Genomic DNA, 16183 nt, shown 5'->3' with positions numbered 1-16183 from the left:
CGGTATTCAAATCCACAGGCTTATTTTTAAAAGTACCATAGAGAAGTCTGCAGAGACTTCCGTTTGTTGTTTTCATTTTTAGCAACTTCTTTTTTAAATAATCTAGTTCCCTTTTTTTTTGAGGAGATTGGTGTTGGTATTGAAATTCAAGGCAGTATTTCTGTTGTAACATTAACCCTTTCATTGGACACTTTCAGCTAAATACCCCAGTGCCTTGAGCATTACAGCGAATACCGTTTCAACAAGATGAATCGGCTCAAACCGCATCGTAATATCAAAGCTTCAAAACAAATTGCTTTTGACTTGCTTACTGTAAATGACTGGAAACAGAATTGGACTCTTTGGAATAGTCACTGCTGACTAGACTAGTGCAGTATTTTTTAAAGCGAAATATTTAGTAACGTTTGAGAGATTTTTGTAATAATAATTTGCCGGTTTACTTGAGCCATTCATTTTCTATTAACAAAACTTTAGCTGAGTGCTAATAGAATTCCAGCATTCTCCTTTGTCATGGTTACACAGAGGATACTCAGTGACCATTCATAATGAGTACTGTACTTATTAACATGAACCAAGAGGGTTGGGTAACACACAGGACTCGGGAACACTTTGAGAATGAAATTGAAGTATACATTGCCAAAGAGAACTCGGTTGACTGCTTATTTTTCATTAATGTATTTCAATTCAAAATCAACATTAAGCTACGTTTTCTGATGTTCAATCAGAGATACCGGATGACTGCTGTGTCTGTCCTGTGACAGTCCGCTGTACAAGAATATAAATGTTTGTTTTTCCCCAATGACACACGGGTGTGGGATTCACGCAGCCATACTCCACAGTATTACTAGCCCCATGTTTCATTTTGAAAGGAGAGCAAACACCCGTTTGAAGTTGCAGAACTTGACTCAAGGAATTCTGAGATTGTCTTTAAGTGTGTTAGTTTTACTTTAGTTTTATAACAGTGGTGGTTTTCTCTTTGAGGGTGCTAGCGACTCATAAATGCTTAAATGTCCCGCTGGTTTTGCTGCAGCCGCTGTCGGCTTGTTTGTCATGCACTCGGCCCCTTGCAGGCCTTTGCTTAAAAATATCACTGAAGGCTGATCGGCTAATAAAGCAAAACTTAATAATGCACTCTACGTCGTAAAAAGGTTTACCTTTCATTTCCATTATGTAATCGACTAGCCTACATCAAATTAACTAAGCCAGTTTTAGTCTCGACTAAATATATGTATCTATGTGATGTATCATTTTTTATTTTTTTACAATTTTTTGAAGCCAGTTTTAATTTATTAGAAGAGTACTATGGTAAAGTTCTTTTTTTTCATTTGGGTTGTAGTTGTTTCAAATTACCCTGTGTAACAGGGTTTGAAGGCCATTACAATGTATATAGCACAGTGCTTCATTTGAAACGCGGTAGATGCTGTACCGGTTAGTCAAGGCTGCAGTGTGTGTGGGGCATAAGTGACTAAATGTAAACTAATGTTTCAATCAAATGATAGTTTGACTGGGTGATTGAATCACAATGTTACCACATGGCACTGAAAGTACTATGAAACAAATGATTCACCTTTGTGGTATTCAATAGCCCTTAATCACAGTGAGTCTTATATAAAGCATTGCATTTCTATGTGTTTAAATACTGCATTGCTCTGAAAAGGAGGCACTGCAAGACAAGCGAACACTGTTGTGTCTCTCAGCGGATGAGTATTGTAATCTAGCACCTAACATAACACTGCTGAGAACTGTGTTCAGGCAGGTACACACGTACAATACCTCCAAGTCTGAATAAAACAAACGCTCCGTCCGTACTGGGATTTTTTGATTTCTTTAAACTGTAAACCATTTCCTGCTGGGTTAGCTAATTTGAACTGTTTAGTGATTTTCCCAGCAGGGTCGCCTTGGTTCCCCTTTAAAAAAACAAAGTGTTTGTTTTGAAATTTCCCGTCAGTCCTGTAAAAGCATGTCCTCTGTGGTATTTGGTGGGAGGGGGGCTGCCTAGATCTCTCTTTGTGCTTGACTTGCTGTAGTTTCCGTTCTGTAGATAGACTTCCTGTTTTCTTTTTACACGTTTCACACTGTTGTTCTTCCAGAACGCTGAGATAATCTAACCCCCTGACCACATTTCATGAGCCGAGTCTGGTACCGGGGAGGGGGTGGGGGGGGGTGTACCGGGGTTTAGTTTGGGTTCTGTAAATAAAGCTAATGTTTTTGCAGAGTTATACGCTTTTAATTTGTTTCAGAAGTTACCGTTCTGCTCTGACTACCATTGATGTGTAGTGTGAACACATGCATGATGATATCTATTTATATATACAGTGCCTTGCGAAAGTATTCGGCCCCCTTGAACTTTGCGACCTTTTGCCACATTTCAGGCTTCAAACATAAAGATATGAAACTGTAATTTTTTGTGAAGAATCAACAACAAGTGGGACACAATCATGAAGTGGAACGAAATTTATTGGATATTTCAAACTTTTTTAACAAATAAAAAACGGAAAAATTGGGCGTGCAAAATTATTCAGCCCCTTTACTTTCAGTGCAACAAACTCTCTCCAGAAGTTCAGTGAGGATCTCTGAATGATCCAATGTTGACCTAAATGACTAATGATGATAAATAGAATCCACCTGTGTGTAATCAAGTCTTCGTATAAATGCACCTGCACTGTGATAGTCTCAGAGGTCCGTTTAAAGCGCAGAGAGCATCATGAAGAACAAGGAACACACCAGGCAGGTCCGAGATACTGTTGTGGAGAAGTTTAAAGCCGGATTTGGATACAAAAAGATTTCCCAAGCTTTAAACATCCCAAGGAGCACTGTGCAAGCGATAATATTGAAATGGAAGGAGTATCAGACCACTGCAAATCTACCAAGACCTGGCCGTCCCTCTAAACTTTCAGCTCATACAAGGAGAAGACTGATCAGAGATGCAGCCAAGAGGCCCATGATCACTCTGGATGAACTGCAGAGATCTACAGCTGAGGTGGGAGACTCTGTCCATAGGACAACAATCAGTCGTATACTGCACAAATCTGGCCTTTATGGAAGAGTGGCAAGAAGAAAGCCATTTCTTAAAGATATCCATAAAAAGTGTCGTTTACAGTTTGCCACAAGCCACCTGGGAGACACACCAAACATGTGGAAGAAGGTGCTCTGGTCAGATGAAACCAAAATCGAACTTTTTGGCAACAATGCAAAACGTTATGTTTGGCGTAAAAGCAACACAGCTCATCACCCTGAACACACCATCCCCACTGTCAAACATGGTGGTGGCAGCATCATGGTTTGGGCCTGCTTTTCTTCAGCAGGGACAGGGAAGATGGTTAAAATTGATGGGAAGATGGATGGAGCCAAATACAGGACCATTCTGGAAGAAAACCTGATGGAGTCTGCAAAAGACCTGAGACTGGGACGGAGATTTGTCTTCCAACAAGACAATGATCCAAAACATAAAGCAAAATCTACAATGGAATGGTTCACAAATAAACATATCCAGGTGTTAGAATGGCCAAGTCAAAGTCCAGACCTGAATCCAATCGAGAATCTGTGGAAAGAACTGAAAACTGCTGTTCACAAATGCTCTCCATCCAACCTCACTGAGCTCGAGCTGTTTTGCAAGGAGGAATGGGCAAAAATTTCAGTCTCTCGATGTGCAAAACTGATAGAGACATACCCCAAGCGACTTACAGCTGTAATCGCAGCAAAAGGTGGCGCTACAAAGTATTAACTTAAGGGGGCTGAATAATTTTGCACGCCCAATTTTTCAGTTTTTTATTTGTTAAAGTTTGAAATATCCAATAAATTTCGTTCCACTTCATGATTGTGTCCCACTTGTTGTTGATTCTTCACAAAAAATTACAGTTTCATATCTTTATGTTTGAAGCCTGAAATGTGGCAAAAGGTCGCAAAGTTCAAGGGGGCCGAATACTTTCGCAAGGCACTGTATGTGTGTGTGTGTGTGTGTGTGTTATATACCTTATGGCTTCAATTGTTGACTACTTCAAGTATGCATAATACTTCTGCTATTTTATGCAAAATTATATTTTCTGTGGTGTCCCGTAATTTTATTCTGAAAAAAATCATGCAAATTACTCATTTAGGCTTAATGCTGTGCATTATCCTGATTCACTAATTGAGAAAATATTATATATAGATTTCAGCCCTTAGGTTTTGGGGTAACCAATTATTTATAACTCAGTGGACCCAAGACTCTAATCCTGATCTGTAATCCCATTTAGCCAGCCTGTCTGTACAGGGATGGAAATAATACCTTGTTTCCACGATTACTATTTCCATGCCATGCCAGCATGGTATTTAAACAGCACAGTAATGGAAGCATGCCAAGCTGTCCCCACGAAATATATAAATCTGTGTAGATAACAGAAATGACGCAATATGTACAATGATAACACATGGTATCGAAGACGCGTCAAGATGGATATGCTGAAATGGTGTTTTGTTTAGTTTTTTAAGTGATGGTTTTAATTTTGTTTGTATTAAAAACACTTATAGGAAAAAAAAACACAAAAAAAACAACGTAAAGCCCGCTATAGAAGATTTACTTTTTCACTCAGAACAATATTAAGTTATATAAAATATGTATACTGATATTTTTTCCGTTTGGTTACACATTCTCGCACACACCCCACTGGCTCTGAGCAGCTACCATGCCTGCCAGTATCAGGTATGAAAAGATGCTGGCACTGCATGGTGCTGACACACCAGGGCACGGTATGGGTTTTTACAACAATCATGGAAACAATGTGGCACGCTTTCATAACAGTGACAGAACAATGCCAGCACGGTGCTGCCGGTTCGTGGAAACGAGGTGTTGGACTCCCATTGCATAGCTGTTTGATCCATTCCTGGTTTTACCACCTGAGCTTGTTACCTATACATTGTAGCTAATCAAGCCTGTATTAAAACCCGCAATGGGTGAAGCTGCTCTGCAATAAGAGTCTTATTTCCACCTCTGCTGTATTCTCCATGTCAGTGTGGCTGATGTCACCGGCTTTAAAAAAAAATCACACCTGAGACAGCTCTCGGAATTCCATTCAGCTGCAGTGTCAGTTCAACGTGGTGATGTCACAACCCCCCACCTACCAGTATTCTCTCCCTCAAGCATTTCCCTCTTTCCAATGAAAACCACAATGTCTAAAATAAAGATGGGTAATGATTAGAAAACAGATATCGCTGGATGTTTAGCTCTTTAAACTCGTTCAACAATAAAGCAATATATAATAGTCGTAGGACTGCGAGTGGGTTATATTGCATCACATAAACAGACCGTGGCTTTTAGCATCTGTCCGTTCACTTCTACATGCACCGACTGCCCTATAATCCTACACTGTCTCTCTTATCCATGGTAGTACTTTCTGTGTTGGGTCATCATTACTTTCCCCTCCGAAGTCCTTTATCAAATAGATGGTGAGATTGGGATTGATAAAACGTATGTGTTTTCTGGCCCCCTGTTGCACCGTCCCCTAAACAGTAGTCCAAGATTAGTCCAGATTGGGTCTGTGAAACCAGACACTTGTGTGTTAAATTCACATCTGAAGAAATAACAGCCTAAGAAAACCCCTGATCGGAAACCAGCAACACCTGAATATTCAGCTGTGTAGGTGGGGAGGTTTGTGTAGATCGGTGTGGGTGGTGCGAGGGCGTTTGAGTTTGTGCATTCTGTACACTAACCCACAGCTTCCAAGCCCTCTAACTACACAACACATTATTTATAGTAATCCCTGTTTCTCAGGGTGCATTTGTCATGAAAACAAAATTGAAAATCAGCTATTTTTAAGTTTAAGAAAAAAAAAAAAGGACCATGAGGCTGAAACATTTGTCTGCTTGAGTAAACAGTTTTTTCGGTGGTATTCAGATTTTGCGAATGAACTCACGCATTTAGGGTTTAATGTCTGCGTTCATGAGTTCAACAAATTATTAGTGATACAGTAAAACCTTACCAGCCTTCCTCTATCTCTAATGCGGTGTGTACACTACAGTATGTTCTATATTCAAAAGCACTTTTTAAAGTAAACATTCGAGATCCACCACCATGTATTTGGTGCAATTTAAACAAAATACATTCTGTAAGGAATAAAAAGCTAACTGAATATAGTTCTAAGTAATTCATAAGGGAGTTCTTTAATACTAAGACACATACATGGTCTATAACAGGGTGCTTGTCAAGCTGTATATACTGGTGTTTTCAAAGTCACTAGACAAATGGGAATGAACACACAGAAGATACAGTCCACAGGGGGATTTCAAAAGGACAAGTGAACAACTTTGAACAGTGTCTGTAAATTCCGTGTTTATCCAGTAATGCACTTCCCATTTGTCCAGCCAGTCACCCTCTGCTGTGCATGTAAAACACATCCGTAAAAGTAACTGAATAAATCTTGAATACTATTTTTAACATTAGATTAACTGCATACAAACTGGTTATACATAAAATGAGTGGAAGACACATTGCTTTGTTTTTGTGTTGTTGCTTATTAGAAAGTGAAATAAAGAAAAAAATAGCTTTTGTTATTGTGTTCTCTATGTGTAGTGTAAGGGTTTAATATATTACCCGTGTAGCTAATAAATACAATGGCAAAATGTGCATTAAAAAGTATTTTAATGAAGAAAAAAAAACAACCTAGCAACGAACAACTTGGTAGAGCTAGGAACAGGCAAATAATTGTTCTGATGAATTTCTTTGCAAGTTTTTATACTGTTAAATTAATTGTATTACTTTTATAATCTTTGCCTTGTTACTAAATAGGACTCCCCCTATTTATATGGTCCCTTAAATCTCCACTTTACGATTGTAAGTCGCCCTGGATAAGGGTGTCTGCTAAGAAATAAATAATAATAATAATAATAATATAATATACTATTATGCAAATCTACAGTATTCCACTGTTTCAGTAGAAGACACTGAGACTATTTAAATAGTTATCCTAGGGTTATCTTTCTGTAATAGTGTTGAAAAGTTAGCCCAGCTGTCTAGTTTTCTTTTAAAAAAATTCAGATTACTTTTAAAAATATATTTGTTTAAACCAGTAAATTAGCATTAATTGAATACAGTTTTTGATAACCTTTGAGGTGAACTCTAAATGGAAACCCTTTTATCAAACACGTTAATTCAGCTTAAATTATAAATGCTTTTAGTTCTTAACTTTGAAAGCAAAAGTATTTTACAAACTGTTAGGGGAAAACATTACTACAGTAACATATTATTTTGGGATTTACTGTGTAAGAGAAGTCATTAACTGTAAATCGTTTGCATGCTCTGATTTTAATTAAATCTACAAGAGTAAAACCCCTGTTGTTTTTCAGATAAAAAAACGAGACTATCAAGTATTTGATTTATTTTTATTTCCCAGACTTCAGCTGTGCCTAAATTCTAAACAACAAACAATTATACTGCATTTGTTGAAAATCTTGTTTTTTGAGTTGAAGTTTCTTACAAACTGAAATCTTTGCATACAGTTAGAGATACTTGCAGTATCGTTTGCCTTGTCTGGTTCATTGATTTCATACTGAATGAGGTAGTTTGCTGTTTGTTTACTGAGACGTTTCAAGCAAACGGCGCGCCTAATATAGTTTGAATAACAAATATATAACCACGTTTTAAAATTCTTGTTCCTAAATTTCTCAAGATAATTTTAGAAAAGAATATTTTAGCAAGATTTAGTAAAGTCATATTCAAGTGACACTAATTTAATTTACATTGGCATGCATGTTGCATTTAATTTTCAATGCTAAATTATATACAGTATGTAAAATAATTTGAAAGAGACACCAGACAATATTAATTTTTAAAATGAATGCATTAAAATGAAGAATTGGAAAAAAACGTTTGTTTCATTTAGCTGTGCTGTGCCAGTGATGCATAATTTGAATTATGTAACTTCAAAAGCTGATTAGTAGACAAAAATTACATTTTTAACAACAAAACATTGTGAAAATGACATTCAAAACACGGTTACAAAAAAAGTGTTGTTCATAGTGCGGTTCTATAATCTCTGTTTGTGTGGCAGGTTTCATAGAGTCCAGCTCGTATTTCAATGTGTTTGTCTTGGTACTGTATGTACGGTATTTGCTGTTTCGTTTTCACAGCCTTTCACCGCTGAACTTGCGTTTTCACTCCTTACATCGCTCTGGGGTTTGATCTTGTTTGTTCCATGCAGCAGCAGCAGCAGTGTGGTGTCATTGCTTTTCTCTCCTACCCCAGACACTCATTTCCATTCCTCTGGGTCCTGTTTGTTTCCTCTGTTCCATCGACTCCCCGATGATTGACGCTCAGGGTCACTCATTATCAAATTACACTTTTTTTTGTGTGTGTGGCAGGGTTCTATAAAAGCACATGTGGTTATCACAAAAAAAAGCACAGAAGCCTCTCAATTAATCATTTGTGTTTTATTAATTTGAGTCAGGTCTGTTCTACTGTACATTTTTTGCTTTTAAAATGAGTTAGGCTGTCTGAAAAGAGCAAGAGGGACTTTGATAAACTGCTGGTGTGGTGGCTCAGTGCGTTTTTCTAAACCATGGCAAGGTGCATCGTGTAGATTAACAGCTTGCCCTCGCCATGCATTTGGGTGAGATGTTAAATCTAATCAAATCTGTGGGCATGAAAAGGCCCAGTTTATAAACCACAGGTGAATACAGTTTTGTCCTGGTAAAAAAAAACAAAAAACCTATGGCTAATCATCCTAAACAAGGAGTCAGTTTCCCATGCTGGATCCAGAGAATTTGGAACATACCTTGATTAGGATTCTTCTCAAGTGTTCCGAAGCTCCACTGTGGCTGATGGAAACACGGAAGGCAAGTCTCACTTGTTAGAAAACTGCAGGTGTAGCAGTCTGCTTGCCCGTTCTGTGGAGTACCCAGTGGTGCCAATGCAACTTATTAAGCTACAACACACTGGCATTTGTTCCTTATGCCAGGGACAGGACCAAGAAAGAATACCACGGTTAGTCATTTAGGTCAGGATTGCAAAAAGAAAACAAAAACACAGACAGAATGGGTGTCATGTTTAAACATGTACACTCTTCAGTTTAGTACACTGATAATTCATGATTTGCGTTTCACCAAAAGTTTAAACTGAACTCTGAGAATCGGCCACTAAATTCATTCACTTTGTTACTGCATGCCTTGTAGTTACTTAAACATTTTGTTGGGTACATTCTGTATTGCTTAATCAATGGGGAGCGACGTATACAGTGATTTAGTTTTGCATTTGGATTCTAGATGGTGCGTTGTGAATTTTGCAACGTCTAAGTGTGTAAACGGTACGTTTTAGTGGGAAATGCACACCCGACAGTATTGTTTCACATTGCAGAAACGCAATTCAAGGCGGTAGCCTTTTTTAGGTTTCTTAAATCCCACACAGCTTACATTAAAGGCTACTGGTCCATTAGCGCGTTGGATGCATGTTGCACTGGGTTATTTAAAAGAGATCATTAATCAAGGAAGGCTGACATAGAGAAAGGAAATGTATGATTAATGTCCTTTCCAGAGATCCGCTTCTTTATCTCTGGTGATCAGTGTGTCAGTCATGTGGTAGCACTGCACAGTAAAACGAGCGCGGATCGAACCAGGAGCAGGGTTTCTGCTCTGCCTGCTGCTGTGCAGAAACGCAGGTATGCCTCGGTACCAATTTAATACTGTGCTTTTGCTTGAGGAGAAAGTGTTTTGAGAAATTATAAATCCATGCAATCAACTATGTGACGTGTGTTAATGAAAAAAAAATACTGTACATTCCCAGTTTATTGAGAAAAATTATAACCCCCCCTCCATTTTCTTTTTTGTTGTTTTTTTTTTGGTTCTCAATAGGTTTTTCAGAATTCTGTTAAACCTAAAAAGCTGAAGTTGTTTTTTTATTATTATTTTATTTGCAGCCTAAAAAATCACCTACAAAATATTTTTTCAGTCGATATAATGTGTGTGTGTGTATATGTGTGTGTGTGTGTGTGTGTATATAATATATGTGTGTGTGTGTGTGTGTATATATGTATGTGTATATATATATATATATATATATATAATATATATATATATATATATATATATAATGTGTGTATGTATGTATTGGTTTTTTTTTTCATTATTTTTTTTAGGTCATGTAGCAAAATTAAAATGTGTTTCATAAATTTAAAGTTTCACCATGAGTATCATTAATACCATATTAAAATATATGCTATTAATAAAAAGTGTATATTGAAAAGATATTGAATTTTTTTTTCACCCCGACTGGTAACATTGAATTACTGTAATCTTAGAGCAGTAGACTGATAGATAATCCGAACAAACCTATAATCCGAATTCCGAAACCAGTAATTCCAGCATGCTTTTCTCTCAAGCATTTACCTTGGAATTTACCATCATTTATCACACTATCTGTGACTTACTATGAACCATCCTGCTTTCAATGCACTTTATTACACTTTGCGTTTTGTCATAGTATATCGCAGAACACCAGGAGTCTTTACTGATACAGCGCATAGGTAACCACAATACTGTCATTTAATCTGTCATTTAATTTCCATGTGTTCTTTATTAGAACTGAAACCATCAGAATAATAAGCAAGTCAAAGCTGTCAATCAAAGACTGGATCTTTTTTGTGTACAGGTTTGTGTAGGGTTAGGTAATTGCAGGTGGCTACACTAGGAGGGTGAATGAGTGACGTGTAGTTGTAACTTTTGAATGCACTTCTAAGATTGAAGAGATTGCTTTTAAGGCAAGCGCAGGAGAGTTTATAGGAAATTGGAAAATATGATCTCTATCTCTGAAGACTGCTGTTGTTGTGGTGACGTCTTTTGTGATGTCAGGTCTTCTCTTTGCCGTGGAGTGTTTCTAAGGGATCGTCTCAAAAGTATGTCTTAAAAAACAAAGTGACATTCTGAGTTTTTATCATTTGATTACAACTGAAAGCAAGTTCTGTGCACGAGACCCATGAATTCACAAAGCTGGTGATGTTAAAAATCTTCAATAAAATAACTAGTTTTGTAAAAAAGAAAAAAAAAAGATTCAAAGTTAACACTGTGATTAGAGCTGTGTGTTCCAAGGGATCTCTCATTGAAAAGTGCAAAATGTGTCTATGTTATTTCTGAATGGAAGAAAAAAAAAACAACTGCCAAAACATTTGTCTCTTTTCCTAAAAGGTACCCCAGTACTAAATATTAGTTATGACGCTGCTATCCCTACAGCCGAAATATAACCACTTCTATCAGCTTTTAAGTACCAAATAAAATAAATGGTACCTGTGTGCAATGACAACACTGCATACATACCAAACCCTCTAACTGTATCACAGATATGGGTTGTTTTGTTATTGTGTAAGGATAGCCGTGTCGTACGTGAAATGTGTTGAAAAACTGTGTATTCACTTCAAAATATGATTTTCATTCAAAAGCCTTTCCTCCTTTCATTGCTGCGTCTATACTCACTGATTGCAGATGGCTTCTCTCGTCTATACTCGCTGATTGCAGATGGCTTCTCTCTTCTGTATTCACTGATTGCAGATGGCTTCTCTCGTCTATACTCGCTGATTGCAGATGGCTTCTCTCTTCTGTATTCACTGATTGCAGATGGTTTCTCTCTTCTATACTCGCTGATTGCAGATGGCTTCTCTCTTCTGTATTCACTGATTGCAGATGGTTTCTCTCTTGTATTCACTGATTGCAGATGGCTTCTCTCTTGTATTCACTGATTGCAGATGGCTTCTCTCTATATTCAGTAATTGCAGATGGCTTTTCTCGTCTATTCACTGATTGCAGATGGCTTCTCTCGTCTATATTCTGTAATTGCAGATGGCTTCTCTCGTCTATATTCTGTAATTGCAGATGGCTTCTCTCTTCTGTATTCACTGATTGCAGATGGCTTCTCTCTTCTATATTCACTGATTGCAGATGGCTTCTCTCCTATATTCACTGATTGCAGATGGCTTCTCTCTTCTGTATTCACTGATTGCAGATGGCTTCTCTCTTCTGTATTCACTGATTGCAGATGGCTTCTCTCGTCTATACTCGCTGATTGCAGATGGCTTCTCTCTTCTGTATTCACTGATTGCAGATGGTTTCTCTCTTCTATACTCGCTGATTGCAGATGGCTTCTCTCTTCTGTATTCACTGATTGCAGATGGTTTCTCTCTTGTATTCACTGATTGCAGATGGCTTCTCTCTTGTATTCACTGATTGCAGATGGCTTCTCTCTATATTCAGTAATTGCAGATGGCTTTTCTCGTCTATTCACTGATTGCAGATGGCTTCTCTCTTCTATATTCTGTAATTGCAGATGGCTTCTCTCGTCTATATTCTGTAATTGCAGATGGCTTCTCTCTTCTATATTCTGTAATTGCAGATGGCTTCTCTCCTATATTCACTGATTGCAGATGGCTTCTCTCTTCTGTATTCACTGATTGCAGATGGCTTCTCTCTTCTGTATTCACTGATTGCAGATGGCTTCTCTCTTCTATATTCACTGATTGCAGATGGCTTCTCTCTTCTGTATTCACTGATTGCAGATGGCTTCTCTCTTCTGTATTCACTGATTGCAGATGGCTTCTCTCTTCTGTATTCTGTAATTGCAGATGGCTTCTCTCTTCTATATTCTGTAATTGCAGATGGCTTCTCTCTTCTATATTCTGTAATTGCAGATGGCTTCTCTCTTCTATATTCACTGATTGCAGATGGCTTCTCTCTTCTATATTCACTGATTGCAGATGGCTTCTCTCCTATATTCACTGATTGCAGATGGCTTCTCTCTTCTATATTCACTGATTGCAGATGGCTTCTCTCTTCTATATTCACTGATTGCAGATGGCTTCTCTCTTCTGTATTCACTGATTGCAGATGGCTTCTCTCTTCTATACTCGCTGATTGCAGATGGTTTCTCTCTTCTGTATTCACTGATTGCAGATGGCTTCTCTCGTCTATACTCGCTGATTGCAGATGGCTTCTCTCCTGTATTCACTGATTGCAGATGGTTTCTCTCTTCTATACTCGCTGATTGCAGATGGCTTCTCTCTTCTGTATTCACTGATTGCAGATGGTTTCTCTCTTGTATTCACTGATTGCAGATGGCTTCTCTCTTGTATTCACTGATTGCAGATGGCTTCTCTCTATATTCAGTAATTGCAGATGGCTTTTCTCGTCTATTCACTGATTGCAGATGGCTTCTCTCTTCTATATTCTGTAATTGCAGATGGCTTCTCTCGTCTATATTCTGTAATTGCAGATGGCTTCTCTCTTCTATATTCTGTAATTGCAGATGGCTTCTCTCCTATATTCACTGATTGCAGATGGCTTCTCTCTTCTGTATTCACTGATTGCAGATGGCTTCTCTCTTCTGTATTCACTGATTGCAGATGGCTTCTCTCTTCTATATTCACTGATTGCAGATGGCTTCTCTCTTCTGTATTCACTGATTGCAGATGGCTTCTCTCTTCTGTATTCACTGATTGCAGATGGCTTCTCTCCTATATTCTGTAATTGCAGATGGCTTCTCTCTTCTATATTCTGTAATTGCAGATGGCTTCTCTCTTCTATATTCTGTAATTGCAGATGGCTTCTCTCTTCTATATTCACTGATTGCAGATGGCTTCTCTCCTATATTCACTGATTGCAGATGGCTTCTCTCTTCTATATTCACTGATTGCAGATGGCTTCTCTCTTCTATATTCACTGATTGCAGATGGCTTCTCTCTTCTGTATTCACTGATTGCAGATGGCTTCTCTCTTCTATACTCGCTGATTGCAGATGGCTTCTTTCTTCTGTATTCACTGATTGCAGATGGCTTCTCTCTTCTATACTCGCTGATTGCAGATGGCTTCTCTCGTCTATACTCACTGATTGCAGATGGCTTCTCTCGTCTATATTCACTGATTGCAGATGGCTTCTCTCTTCTATACTCGCTGATTGCAGATGGCTTCTCTCTTCTGTATTCACTGATTGCAGATGGCTTCTCTCTTCTATATTCTGTAATTGCAGATGGCTTCTCTCGTCTATATTCTGTAATTGCAGATGGCTTCTCTCTTCTATATTCTGTAATTGCAGATGGCTTCTCTCCTATATTCACTGATTGCAGATGGCTTCTCTCTTCTATATTCACTGATTGCAGATGGCTTCTCTCTTCTATATTCACTGATTGCAGATGGCTTCTCTCTTCTGTATTCACTGATTGCAGATGGCTTCTCTCTTCTATACTCGCTGATTGCAGATGGTTTCTCTCGTCTATACTCACTGATTGCAGATGGCTTCTCTCTTCTATATTCTGTAATTGCAGATGGCTTCTCTCGTCTATATTCTGTAATTGCAGATGGCTTCTCTCCTATATTCACTGATTGCAGATGGCTTCTCTCTTCTGTATTCACTGATTGCAGATGGCTTCTCTCTTCTATACTCGCTGATTGCAGATGGCTTCTCTCTTCTGTATTCACTGATTGCAGATGGCTTCTCTCTTCTATACTCGCTGATTGCAGATGGCTTCTCTCGTCTATACTCACTGATTGCAGATGGCTTCTCTCGTCTATATTCAATGATTGCAGATGGCTTCTCTCTTCTATATTCACTGATTGCAGATGGCTTCTCTCTTGTTTTTACAACTGCATTAGGTTGAGTCAAACTTGTTGTGACTTTCACATTCTGTCAGTACATCCCCCCCCCCCCCCCCCCAGGAAAATGTAATTTCTAGTTGAACTTTTTGTGAGAAAATGTGTAGAGGGTTCTTACACTTCTTGGCAAACCCACGCTCCTTTTTCCTTGTCAGGCATGTGTTTAAGGTGGGATTTCCCCGTTGCTGTATCTAAATGACAATAAGGAATAGGTATGTTTTCATGAAGTGATTAATTTCTATTAATGTGTTAATCCTTTCCTCAAACCTAAGCCTAAATAGCTATGTGGTTCATGATAATCTATTAATCAAAATGTATTCAGCAGTGTGTGTTGAATATAGAATGGACAGCTGTTCAGAATAAACTCTGTTATACAGTATGTTAAACAAATGAATTGCATATGAATGTCTCTGCATATACAGGCATTACACAAGAGATACTTTCTATACTGAAAACTATGCTACAGCAATGATAGTGTAGGTGCTAATACTAATAATCTAATATGGTGGAATTAGAAAAGTAAGCATTTTGTCATGTTTTTCATAGCAATTGTAAGAAAAAAAGGTTGCTTTTCTTAAGTTTTCTTAAATATGTTTAACAGTGCATTAGGCTAATCAAGTAAAATTAAATCATTGTACATGCATCAATAAAGCAGAGAGATGCTGTATTTCTGGATGTATTTTTAGAATGTCATTCAGTTGAGGGATTACAGTGAAATGGTAAAGATTTCATTGCAGCCAATGCCAAGCTGAGCTGCTGTTTAGACTTTTTAGACCGCCCCTAAGATGTCTGGTTTGCAAGTCAAGTGTTCTGCTGTAGGCTCAGCGGTGAAGTAGGCAGTTTGAGTTTAAAGAAATTCAACGCAGCTCAAGCCCAGCTCCTTTTGTCATAAAGCTGGTGTTACATTTCAACAACCCACAAGGAATTTTTCTTACGTTGAAATAAAAAAATAAAATCCATCTTTTCAGTTAAAAAAAGGAGGAGTGCTAAAGTGAACTTCTACGATAGAGATGCCAGCATATGAAACAGTATGATGAGTATATGGATCCAGCTCTAAACTACTTCTCATATCTGGAGCAAAGGCAAGTGAACACCATTGAGTTACATTACATATTGTATAGGTTACTACTTGTGTTATTGTCTTAGCATTGAACCTTCCTTAAGGATGCTGGCTGATGATTTTACTTAATGTCTTTTTTTCTTAATCTTCTGCTACATTTTACTCGGACAAAAGCCTGCAGCCTGCTGTTCTTCTTTTGGAAAGATTTCTAATTAGCTTAACGAATGCAGTGGCAGTGCTGTTACCCCTGTCACTGATGCACATGTTTGTGATGCTGTTGATGTTAGTAGAATATCTGCCTTACTGGTCCTTCCAACTGTCTGCATGCCCCACTTCAATGCCGCTGAGATGAAACCTGCTAAGGACACTCGTTAGCACAGGTTATTGACTGTTTTCTAATCCGCTGGGTATTGAGGCTGTCTGTCTGCCTGTCTGACAGGTGTGTCACTAGGTTTTCACATCTATCTAGAGAACAGATTGTTCCATTGTTGTGAAACTTGGTCTCTGTACAATCTGTAGCAGTGT

The 16183-nt window shown here is 38.1% G+C and overlaps 1 protein-coding gene across 3 annotated transcripts in view; it reads left to right on the top strand.

Moving 5' to 3' along the window:
* Positions 1-16183, top strand: part of LOC117425425 (phosphatidylinositol 4,5-bisphosphate 3-kinase catalytic subunit delta isoform-like) — a 51237-nt gene that overhangs the window by 2324 nt on the left and 32730 nt on the right. Inside the window, exons 3-4 of one of the 3 annotated variants that reach the window (XM_058993197.1) lie at positions 14754-14810; positions 15567-15680. The exons of 1 other annotated variant lie outside the window; for it this stretch is intronic. The gene's annotated coding sequence lies outside the window, so the exon portion shown is untranslated. The remainder of the gene's footprint in view (positions 1-14753; positions 14811-15566; positions 15681-16183) is intronic. One more of the 3 variants, XM_058993198.1, reaches the window with a different exon arrangement.

Source organism: Acipenser ruthenus, chromosome 20, assembly GCF_902713425.1.
Source record: "Acipenser ruthenus chromosome 20, fAciRut3.2 maternal haplotype, whole genome shotgun sequence".
In the NCBI taxonomy this organism is placed as follows: domain Eukaryota; kingdom Metazoa; phylum Chordata; class Actinopteri; order Acipenseriformes; family Acipenseridae; genus Acipenser; species Acipenser ruthenus.
The sequence above is the reverse complement of the archived record's forward strand: the minus strand, read 5'-3'. Positions and strand labels throughout refer to the sequence as shown.